This window comes from Herpailurus yagouaroundi, unplaced genomic scaffold (assembly GCF_014898765.1).
Source record: "Herpailurus yagouaroundi ecotype Mexico unplaced genomic scaffold, PumYag 210, whole genome shotgun sequence".
Classification (NCBI taxonomy): domain Eukaryota; kingdom Metazoa; phylum Chordata; class Mammalia; order Carnivora; family Felidae; genus Herpailurus; species Herpailurus yagouaroundi.
The window spans coordinates 20,713,774-20,726,272 of record NW_024412441.1 but is presented as its reverse complement, the minus strand read 5'-3'; the positions used below and the strand labels follow the sequence as shown (position 1 = coordinate 20,726,272).

Sequence of the window (12,499 nt, the reverse complement as noted above, 5' to 3'; positions counted from 1 at the left end):
GTTTCCTAGAGCTGTTATAGTAAGTTGCCACAAACTGGGGTGTCCTAAAGCCACAGAAATCTATTCTCTCAAAGTTCTGGAAGCCCAAGGTCCAATCAAGGCGTCAGCAATGCTCCCTCTGATGGCTCTGGCAGAGAATCCCCCCCATCCTTGCTTCTTCCAGCTTCTGGTGGCAGCCAGCAATCATTGGAGCTTTTTTGTTTGTAGAAGCATCAGTCCAATTTCTGCCTCTGCTGTCGTCTGGCATTCCCCCCAGTGTCTCTGTGTCCAAATAACTCTCTTCTCTTATAAAGACACCAGTTGCTGGATTAGGCCCATCCTAATCCAGCATGACCTCATTTTAACTTGATTACAACTGCAAAGACCCTCCTTCCAAATAAGGTCACATTCACAGGTACTGGGGGTTAGGGCTTCCACATATCTTTTTAGGGAAGGCCATCCAGCCCACAACAAAATAGCAGGAAGATATTTTAAAAATGTTTATTTATTTTTGAGAGAGAGAGAGACAGAGAGCGCAGGAGAGAGGTGAAGAGAGAGGTAGACACAGAATCTAAAGCAGGCTCCAGGCTCTGAGCTGTTAGCAAAGAGCCTGACACGGGGCTCGAACTCACAGACCATGAGATCATGATCTGAGCTGAAGTCGGACGCTTAACTGATTGAGCCACCCAAGTGCCCCATGGAAAATTTTATTAGTGCTCAAGCATAGTGAAGAGACCCCAGGGGGGGGGTGTCAAATGTTGGAAATCATACCAAAGATTTTAATGAATAAAAGGATACAAGTATTAGCATACTCAAGAAAAAGAAAAAATACGCAGGAGGTTTATTTTAAGTTCAGGTATAGGTGAAGAGAAGATAACTTAAAAATTAGTAAATTATCTTTTATGACTTTTTATAGTTATCTAAAGCATGTCTAACGAAACTTTACATCTGTGGCAATATGATTATTGATTCAGGCAGGTAAACATAGGCTCACAAAAAAACAATTTGCTAGTGAGATAGTCCTTATCACTTGACGTCGAATGGAGAGTGTTATGCTAAGTGAAATAAGTCATACAGAGAAAGACAGATACCATATGTTTTCACTCTTATGTGGATCCTGAGAAACTTACCAGAAGACCATGGGGGAGGGAAAGGAAAAAATAAGGTTAGAGAGGGAGGGAGCCAAAACATAAGAGACTCTTAAAAACTGAGAACAAACTGGGGGTTGATGGGGGGTGGGTGATAGGTATTGAGGAGGGCACGTTTTGGGATGAGCACTGGGTGTTGTATGGAAACCAATTTGACAATAAATTTCATATTTAAAAAAATACAACAGAGGAAAATCTGTCACTTACAATGGTGACTACAGCATTTAATCTGATTTGAAGTCTTCTGTTTCAAACTACTTTACTTGGCTAAACAAAGCTCTCTAATTCAGTAGGTTGTATAGCCAGTTTCCTTAAAAATAGGATAAAGAAATTTAAGAGCATAGCATCCAAATAAATAAGGTGCTTTTTGGTTTAAGTGACTTATCTCATAATTTCCTTTTAATTTCCTTCTTCAGCGGAAACTCATATTTCTGACTTCAGATTTTCCTTTTTTGAAAGGGGGAGCCTAAATTATTTTGTTTGTTCATGTGGACAGCATTCCTTTTAAAAGAAAAGAATAATCAAAGATGAGGAGGTATATTCTGAAAACAGTGGCTGGATCCCGCAGGACTTGGTGGCTGACTAGTTGTGAGGATCAGGAGGGGGACCAAAGGGAGCTCCTCCCAGGTTTCACAGAACGTATAGATGTTGGGTGAATGAATGAACAGTAATGGAGACAATGTAGGAACCTTACTAGAAATGAAGGTGACAGGAGAAACTGAGTGGAGAAGAAACGGGGTGTAAGATGTGAACTTCATTTTGGAGATACTCATCTTCTGCCTCTAGAAAGATGGCTCCAGGAGGGAGAAAAGAAAAACTGGGGCTTAGCAGTGAGGTTAGAATGGAACACCAGTTTAGGAGACATTCACATGGAAATAATTGTTGAAATAAGGGGATCTGGTGAAATTTTTAGTGGAGACTCTACACAGAGAAAAGAGGTGGGCTTAGTATAGAACAAAACATGGAAACTGTGCACATTTAGGGGATGGCAGAGAAAGGAGGCCTGGAGGAGAAGAACAAGGTGGGGCAGTGTGAAGGTCAGTGTCAGTCAGGACCGAGCTTGGGGACAGACCCAGCTACAGAGATGGCAGGGAGGACAGGGACGGCAGAGCAGAAGATTCCCAATATTCTGCAGTTGTAAAAGAGCAGAGTTAGAGGAGTTGTTGCTACCCCAGGCATAGCTGCTGCTGAGAGGTGTGAACCAGATGTCTTGGGATGATATGGGGAGGTCTCATGCTGGAAAATGGTGAAAGAAATGCATGTTGTCAGTCTTGGGAGAAATTGGAGTCTCATGGCTTTAAGAACCTGGGCTCTAGAATCAGATATATGTTGCCAAACCTGTTCTGCTATGTTTGTGACCTTGGGCAATTTACTTAAGGAAACTGATATTTAGTTTCCACATTGGCAATGTGGTCATAAAATATGAACTGGCATTGATCATGACAATGTGTGAAAGAGCCTATTCCAATATCAAGGGCATAGTAGATGCTCAATGTTAGCTATTAGGAATAGCAGCAGCAATAGCATTGCATGGCTGGGAAGGTAAGAACTCAGGCTTGGAGGTTGTACCAGTCAGGTTAGACAATGATATGCTGCAGTAACAAACAACCCTAAACCTCAGGGCCTTACAATAACAAAGGTCTATTTTTCATCCAAGTGGCATGCCATCATGTGTTGGTGGTGGCTCTACCATGTCATTTTCACTTTGAGACCCAAGCAGAGGAAAAAGCGCACATGGCAAAGAGCTCACATTTCACTGGCCACTCTCACACAGCAGGGCCCAAGTTCAATAGAGCAGAGAAGTATAATCTTCTCCCAGGTAGGGACACTTAATGTTGGTAAACAGTAATTCAGTTGACTGCAGTGGAGCAGGTCAGTGGAACTATGGCATAAACGAGGAGGTTGGCCATCTGTGTAAATCAGTAATTCAGTTTCAAAGCCTGGCACATAGAATCAAAGCAGGGTGAGGAGGGTTTTTCCTGAGCCTGGGATGGGTTAAGCACAGCATGGGACAGGCATGGGGAGATGTGGACAGTTCTCTTCAGGAATAAAGAAAACCATAATGAAGAAACCAATAATACCAAAACAGGAAGAGAGAGTTGCTAAAAGTTACACAATAACCTGACCTAAACCATGGCAGGCCCAACAATGTGTACACATTCACAGACAGGTGAGCACTGTGTTCCCCCGCAGGCCAGGTTCCAGGTGGAAGAGAACCATGGAAAGAAGTGAGGCTCAGACACCTGCTTCTGTTCTCAGACTCATCCTTGTGTCCTCAGGGAAGTTCCATTCTTTGCTGGCCTGCCTCAAGTCAATACGTTCACATTTTCTACCATAGAGTAATGAGTGAAAAAGAAAGAAATGGAATGAGTGAGACAACATCAACATAAAACACAGGCACACAAAACATACAAAACATGCCTGGCCTTCAGGTGCCCCTGAAAACAAAGTGCACTTATTTTTTTATAAAGATTTTATTATTTCCTGATTCGAAGGGGCACATGCACCCTGATATTTATAGCAGCATTATCAAAAATAACAAAATTATAAAGAGTCCAAATGTCCATTGACTGATGAATGGATAAAGAAGATGTGGTATATATATATGTGTATATATATATATATATGTATGTATATATATGTATATATATATACACACACACATATACACACACATATACATATGTACAATGGAGTACTACTCAGTGATCATAAAGAATGAAATCTTGTCATTTGCAATGATGTGGGTGGAGCTAGAGTGTGTTATGCTAAGCAAAATAAGTCAGTCAGAGAAAGACAAATACCACATGATTTCACTCATATGTGGAATTTAAGAAACAAAACAGATGAACGTAGGGGAAGGGAAAAAAGAGAAGGAAGTGAACTATAATAGAATCTTAATTATAGAGAACAAACTGAGGGTTGATGGAGGGGAGGTGGGTGGGGAATGGGCTAAATGGGGGATGGGCATTAAGGAAGAAATTCTACTCCTGAACCAATATTAACATTAACATGTTAGTTAACTAACTAGAATTTTTTTTTAATTTGAAAAAAAAAACATTATTTTTAAGTAATCTCTACACCCAACATGGGGCTTGTCACATGTGCCACTGCCTGAACAAGGCAGGTGCTCCACAAAGTGCACACATTTTAAATAGAATGGTCATATAAAGAAGAAGCAAAGGATAGCAGTAGAAAAATGATAAAAGAGAATTAATAAAATAAACAAGAGTGGCACCTGACTCAGGCCAGTGGTGACAATGCTCCATGAGCTGAGGAGTAGAATTAACTCAACCCTTTGCACCCGAACTCTAAAAATGAATGTATGGATGAATGTATGGATGAATGAATGAATGAATGAATGAATATCTTTGTCTCCTACTCATGTCTTCCAAAGTATTTTGTTTCACCAAAAAGATCTTGTTAGAGCTTCAAAAACTTGTTGGGCTACTTTTTGCTTTATTTTGTGACTAGGCTGTGCATAGCTCTCATCCATAGTGTGTGCTTAGATGTTCTCAGGCATTCTCTGTGGGGACTGGACAGAATCTGGAGCAAGGACCCCCTCTAGGTATAGTTCTGGGCCCATCTGACAGTCACTGAGCTCTCCAGTATAACTTCCTGTGATGATGGAAATGTTCTCCAATCTGTGCTGTTCAATATGGTGACTACTGAAAACTTGAAATGTGGTGAGTGTGATTTAGGAACTGAATTTTAAATTTTATTTAAATTTAAATGCAAATAGCCATGTGGCTGCCATTTGGATCAGCAGAGGCTAGATTCTAGGTCCCAGAGTGGATGTGCCATGCAGTACCTACCTTTGGGATGGGGCTGGAACCCTACAGTCTGGTCTGGCTGTTGTTATGTTACACAGCCCACAGCAAGTCCTGGATCCTTCTTAGGAATAGAAGATATTTAATTATGTGGCATGGGCTCACTGCAGGGAGGTAGTAGAGTGTAGGGCATCCTTTTTAACCAAGTTCTACAAGAGAATTAAGCCCTACAGAGCATAAGGGGAGTGCCTACTCCTTCAGTGTTCTCAAGAATAACACTTATCTAGGACCATTCTAGATGCATGGGGAGAAGGGAATTATTTATGTTCAATGGATGTCCCAGGACCTTAGGGCTTACTTTTCTTCTGGAAGTGGGATTTAAAAAAACTCGTCTAAAGTGGGGCTCTAAAGGTAAAAATAGTGCAGTAGACATTCCTTTCAAGGACATTTTTCTTGGACCTACAAAAATTCACAAGTATCATAATGCAGTGAGCCTATGGTATGTCCAAGGTCTTGCCTGATGATTCTCTGGTATATAAGCAACAGCCTTGGTTTTGTCATCGAAGGGAGAAGTTCTAGGCAACTTCCAAGCTGTGACCCAACCGCGTTTTCTTCTCCATCATCATCACCATCACCCCTCTCCACCACTGCCTCCAAAACACCAAAAAGGATCCGACTTCCTGGCCAATTGCGCAAGGCACCACATATGTGGATAAGAACAAACATAACCTTTTAAGAGCTTACAAGTACAGACAGATACACAGAATGTATATCATGCTTGGCACATAAAACCCATTCCCAAGAACTTAGGTATAAATCAACTCGCATCTTTAATACAAGAAATAGCTTACATTTCTAATAGAATACAGAAAAGCATAAGAAAGAAGTGTATATATATATATATACAGTGTGTATATATTTATACATGTATATATATATACACACACATATATACACATAAACGCACATAATATATGTATTTATATATACATGAGATTAAAACAACATAGATATAGAAACTCATTAAGGTACAAATGGAAAGTGAAAGTGTCTTTTCCTTCTTCAAATCTCTCTTCAAAAAGGTAACTTGCATGAACTTTTCTTGATTCCTTCCATAAGTTACAAAACCACCTCTATATAGAACTGTTCATGTCAATGCATACACACTCGTGCACATGCATAATTCAGAGAGGGATCAGAATATACTGACATAAAGATTGGTTTTTTTCACAAAACATGCATGGAGATTTTTACTCTCAGAACGTGCAGGCATACCACCTTCTTTGTCCTGGCTGCATAGTATTCCATTGTGTGGACTTGTGGGTTGAATTATGTTCCACCTCAAAAATATGTTGGAGTCCTAACCCCTAACACTTATTGTGATCTTATTTGGAGACAAGGTCTTTATAGAGATAATGAAGTGAAAATGAGGTCATTGGGTTAAAAAAATGAATATTGTCCTGGTAAAAGGGAGAAATTTGAACACAGAGACAGACACATATGGAGGAAGGATGTTAGGAAGAGGTACAGGGAGAAGACAACCATTTACAAACCAAGAACAGAGGTCTGGAAGAGTTCTTTCCCTCATGGCTCTAGGAAAGAACCTGGCAATACCTTCATCTTGAACTTCTAGCCTCCAAAACTGTGAGACAATAAATTTCTATTATTTAAGAATACCTAGTCTATGGTATTTTGATGTTTTTTTAATTTTAATTTTTTTATTTTTGAGAGACAGAGACAGAGTGAGAGAAGGGGAGGTGCAGAGACAGAGGGAGACACAGAATCCGAAGCAGGCTCTAGACTCTGAATGATCAGCACAGAGCCCGATGCAGGGCTCAAACTCATGAACCGTGAGATCATGACCTGAGCTGAAGTCAGATGCTTAACTGACTGAGCCACCCAGGGGCCCCAATATATTAAACTTTCTTAAAGGAGCCCACCGGTAAAGAAGATGCTGATCTAGGTAGACCGAGTGCAGTTACAGAGATCTCATACCTCACAGTGAGGTCATGAATGAAAGAGAGTCACGTGACATTCTTAGGACTCTTTTGGTTGCAAGTGACAGAAGTCCCACTTGAACTAGCCTAATAGCAAAGGAAATTAATTTTGAAGGTATTCTGGTGTGTTTCAGGATTTAAGGATAGCTGGGTTTCAGAAAAAAATTGAGACCAGGGACCCAGATACCAACAGAGTCCTCTCCTTCTGACTTGCATCCTCCTCCTCTCCACAAATTTTATCAGTTCTCCCTGTCTTCTTGAGATGAGTTTCCCTGTTTATGTGGCTCACAAGACAGAAAGCCTGGCTTTGAAAGGTCTCTGATGGGCTCATCCTAGGTCAGGTCAGGTTGTCAGGCCAGGACCTAGCATCTCCCAAGGGCACAGTCACCATGTACTAATCTAACTGCAACCTCGGGAATCATTTGGATGTAGGGAGTAGCTTGGTGGGTGGGGGACTGTTGCTGTTAGAAGGATGTTCCCAGAAGACAGCTGCCTGGGGTCTCCTAATTGTTTTGATGGAAGATTCCTGGAAGAGATGGAATTTCGCTGATGTCACCATTTGTAGAAAACCCAAGGCTTTGTAATGCCCACCACAAGGACCCCAGGCTCTGGGCCACAGAGAAGACCCCCTACCCAAGCAGAGGTGCTTTTGACAGTTTGGAGCCCACCAAGCGCACCCCTCCCTGGATCTCTACAACTGTGCAATCCTTCTAGGCAGAAGCAGAGAGCAGCATAAATGATTATCAAAACAAGGCCGGGCTCTGCCTGCAGGAAAATCCGGGCTGTGGCAGCAGCTCAGTGCCCGCCAAGCGAAATACCAGTTAGGAGATATCACTGGCATGCAACTTAAAGAATAACTTGACTAGCACTTGAGGTTATTTAGAAAAATACCTTCGGTCACGTGCTTTGCAGAATGCTATGTACTTGAAATGAATCATCCGTACCCAGCCCAGAGCAGATTTAATTACAATCCCCTCCCGTGTTGCTTCTTTTAAAACTTGACCTTCTTTTCTGGTTGCTATTCAAATTCAGCAAAATATCAACTTGATTCTTTTTTTTTTTTTTTTTTTTTTTTGAAGCCGAGGAGGAATCTTTCTATAGCTGAACAGTTCCAGATAGGAAAAAGGGACCAAGCTCACAGGCAGGAGCCTTGCAATATAGTGATGACAGCAGATTACCTTTCATTACCAAGAAAATGTCATTTACCTGTGAAGGCCATAAAATAATTTGTCTTAATGACTATACACAGCTTGTAAGCAAAAACCAACATCAAGATGACACAAACAGATGGTTTCTGAGTGACTTGACAAGATTATGCCAGCTGAACACACTAGACCTCTGTATTTCTAAAGGGGTGTGTGTCACTATTCATACTCAACCCTGGGTTTCTGTGGATGTGATTAACCCACGGGCGGTGCATGTGATTTAATAGAGTGGCCTTTATCATGAGGCCAGTAGACAGGAAAGAGCAAGGATAAAAGGCCCTGAAGAAAGAACTCAGGCAGGTTCATAAACCCTTCAGAGCCTCAGTTTCCTCCTCTGTAAAGAAGCTTCGATAATTCTCCTATCACAAGGTTTTGTGCAATGCAGGGAAAACAGATATAAAGTGACTGGCACATGATGGAAGGCTTAGTGGCACTGGCTATTACTGTTCTTTTTCAGCCCATTTTTCAGTGTCTGGTAGTCACACCATTTGCACCTCTGAATGTTAAGCAAACATTGCCCGGCTCAATACAAAGTTGGACATTTTCTCGTTTTCGTTGTGTTCCAAATTAGTCATTAGATCTGATGAGAGGCTGACCCCAGAGGACCACACTGGTAGATGTCAGTTGGTGACTGATCAAAACCTATTGTCCTCAGGGTTAGGTAAGTCAGAGGGTATGGCTGGCCTGACCTTCACAATGAGGGTAAACAGCTTCATGGCAGCACAAGAGAGAATGATAGTGAACAGGTGCCCAGCTCTGCCAGAAATCACATCTCCCCGGAGAGCTGCCATGGGCTTCCTGTGATCCAGACCCTTCCATCCTTTCCTGGGCCTACATCCTGGACCCTTTCTCATCAGGATGCCAGCTTCTCTCCCTCCCTCCCTTCCTTCCTTCCTCCCTTGCTCTCTCCAAGAATGGCGCCTATGAGGGTACACATGCTCACCTGGGGGTATATTTTTGGCTAAAGGACTGAAAGCTATTTAGGAAGTTGAGACAGACTATGTGGAGAAACCAGATCATGAAGTCAGATGGACATTTCACGAGGGGGTCTGTTGTGTAGTGAGTGATTTTTACAGTCACAACCGAGGCAGGTCAGTGACCACCAGCCCCACAGCCTCCCAACCGCTCCCTCTGCCTCTTGTCTCTCAGTTCAAACTTCCTTTCCACCAGCCCACCCCTGGGGGCAGAGAAAGAGCTCCCCATGATGGTCTTAGCTGTCCTCCACCACCTACCCCTAAACTCCTTGAGCACATGTAATTTTATTTCACACAATTCGTTAAAAATGAAGCAAGAAAGAGGGGAGGCTGATCAGGGAAGTCCTCTTTGAGGAGGTTATGTCTCTGTAAAGACCAAGTGGTGCGAATAAAGATGTGAGGGGTGCAGCCTCCAGGAAGAGGAGACAGACATGAGAGCGGACTACAGTGGGAGGGGCAGGTGGGACCATGCTTGGCAAAGCAGGCAGACTGCCAACACAGGCCCTCCAGGCTTTGGTTTTGCTCAAGGATTTTATTTCAGTTTTGATGAATGCATTTGGAGAGTTTATAAAATGTACTGTTTTAGTCATTTTTTAAGTATATAGTTCAATGGTATTAAGTGCATTCACATTGTTGGGCAACCATCACAACATCCATCTCCAGAACCGTCTCATCTTGCAAAACTATAACTGTACTCATTGCACACTGAGTCCCCCTCCCCCTCCCCCAGCCTGTGGCAACCACCATTCTGCTGTCTCTATGAATCTGACTACTCTAGCCAGGTTCCTCACACTCTAAGTCCATAAGTAGGTCCTAGAGTATCTGTCCATTTGTGACTGGCTTATTCCACTTAGCCATAATGTCCTCAAGATTCATCCATGTTGTAAGCAGAATATCCTCCCTTTTTAAGGCTGAATGATATTCCATTGTATGTATATACCACCTTTTGTTTGTTTACTCATCCACTGATGGGCACTTGAATTGACTCCATCTCTTGGCTATTATGAATAATGCTGGAATCAACATGGGTGTGCAAATGTCTCTTCAAGATACTGCTTCCAGTTCTTTGGGGTGTATACCCAGAAGTGGCATTGCTGGATCATAAGGTAATTCTATATTTAATTTTTTGAGGAAACTCCATGCTGTTTTCCATAGCAGCAACACCATTTAATATTCTTACCAACAATGCACAAGTTTCTCAATTTTTCCACATACTCACCAACATTTATGATTTCCCTTTTTTTTTTTAATAGTAACCACCCTAATGGGTGTGTTTTGGGGGTTCTGAGCAGGGAGGGTGGCATGACCTGTTTGTGTTTTTAAAGGATCCCCCTGGCTGTTATGTGGGAAATGAAGTTTAAATTACCAGCGTAATTTTGAGGATGAAGAGGCTTCTGTGAGTAAGTATTCAGGGCCAGGGTACAAAGTATCATTGTCATAGTCAAACCAGACAGGAGTTTACCCACCTCTGTTTGGGAGGCAAGAGTAAAGCAACTCTGGATGCGAAGAGGAGCCAGAGGTGAGGGTGCATCTCATCCATCTGAAACAGAGAGGTATGAGGGCCCAGATTAATTATACTGGCAAAAAAGAAGAGGCAAACAGGGTGGGGAGGTGGGAAGCCACTCCCACTCCCACATGAGGAGGAGAAGTTGATGTCACTGAGTTCAGGGCTCCAGCAGGCCCATTCTCAGGATGCAAGAGGATGAGGGAGATTTGGCTACCGCCACTGACCCCAACTGTGCCCAAGACTTGTCACTGCTATCTCTACCCCATCTTCCACTGGCTGAGCCCATGTGGGAGATGAGCCTGGAGCCCCCAAGCAGCCGGCAGGGCTCAGCCTCCCTCATTAGCAAGGAGAGTGGGATGGGACCATGGGGCTGAGCAGGAGCATGGGGTGGTTATGGGAGATAGAATCTAACAGGCCCAGGCTTGGCTGCAGGGTCTGGGGGAGGGAGCAGAATGAAGAAAGAGGTCAGCATTTTTAGAGAGTTGTCCTTTCCTGAGGTGGGGAGATGGGAAGGAAGCAGGGGGATGGTTGGTTGCAGGGGTTAACCCATTTAGCTGCACATTTGTTTTGTTTGTTTTTTTGTTTTTTGTTTGTTTTTGGTGTAACTCTTAATAATAAAATGGTTTAAGAAAAAGAAGGAAGAAAGAAAACTCTGGATACTTAAGGGGTCAAACGTTATATTTTTCTCCATGCTCCTTAGTGGATAAAAGAGAAATAAAAATCACTCCACTGAAGTTCCCCCTTCTTGGGAAAGGAGGGGCCTTGCCACTTTGACTCCCCTCTTTGTCTGGGACCTGGAGATAGGGGGGAGAGAGAAGACAGGAGCTTCGATACCCTGAGCTGAGGCAGACACAAAAAAGGCAAAAGGAGGCAAAAGAGAAGCCAGAAGCATTAGATTCAGCTAGATTTGGGGAAGAGGGAGACACTGGAGACCTGGCTGCAGGACCCAGTGGGATAAGGTGAGCGGGCTGGGTCAGCCAGGACTGGGGAAGCCACCATATGGAACCGCTCTGGTGGAGGTGGTCTGCTGTGGGCACTGCTGGTGGGCAGGGAACTGGCTGGTCCAGAGGGTCCTTGTATGAGGAAGATTTGTTTGTTTGTTTGTTTGTTTGTTTGTTTGTTTGTTTTTAGAAAATAGCTTCCTTGGCTCTGTATTTGAAGTAGAATTTATCACGAAGTCCTCACGTAAAGGGCATTGCATCATACACAGGACGTCCATCTAAATAAAGAGGTAAACTGAGGCAAGCTCAAAATTGTCAAAAAGATGAGTTTATTCAGAAATAGCAAAGGAATTGCAGTTTGGGACACACATGCTGTAGCGAGCCACAGGCGAGTCTAATGAAGGCTTAAGGTGGGCTCTGTTTGTTAGCACAAAATGTAAGGAGGGGTCTGTTAAAATAAAAAAACTGGAGATAAGCTTTGAAAACTCTCCAAGCAGACAAAACCATTGCAGACATACAAACAAAGCTCAATTCAGCTTATTTTGTGAGACCAGCCTGACCTGAGATGTTTCTGGGAAACATGCCTCTGAGAACCATAAGTAAAACTTCCCGAAGTTGATATGAGGCAATGCCTGACCAGTTCCTTATCATTTAAGAAAGTTCCAGTGTTATCAGTTTTCTGTATATCAGGCATTTTATGGGGACTATTGGTCTCTTAGTCCTTAAGTTTTGTTTTCCTGAGGGCATGTGCATAAACTTTTTCATTTTATATCCTCCGGTTCCATTTTAGATCAAAATTCTTTTACAAGGCAATCCCTTCCTCCCTCAGCAGTCCCGCAGAGGAACGTAAGGGTATTTAGTTTTACACTGTTTATTGTTTTCTCGTCTCCTCAACTAATAATTCATATTTCTGTAGTACATAGCCCACTGCTCAGTTCACCACTGACCTGCTGATGACTTGATTATTTATTTATTTAT

The 12,499-nt window shown here is 42.7% G+C and overlaps 1 long non-coding RNA gene across 1 annotated transcript in view; it reads right to left on the bottom strand.

The window, feature by feature from the left end:
* Positions 1–6,804: 6,804 nt before the first annotated feature.
* LOC121016419 (uncharacterized) overlaps positions 6,805–12,499 on the bottom strand; it is a 168,502-nt gene continuing 162,807 nt past the window's right edge. Inside the window, exons 3-4 of the long non-coding RNA XR_005784266.1 lie at positions 10,540–10,613; positions 6,805–7,420 (exon numbers count right to left, since the gene is read on the bottom strand). This is a non-coding gene — a long non-coding RNA (uncharacterized LOC121016419). The remainder of the gene's footprint in view (positions 7,421–10,539; positions 10,614–12,499) is intronic.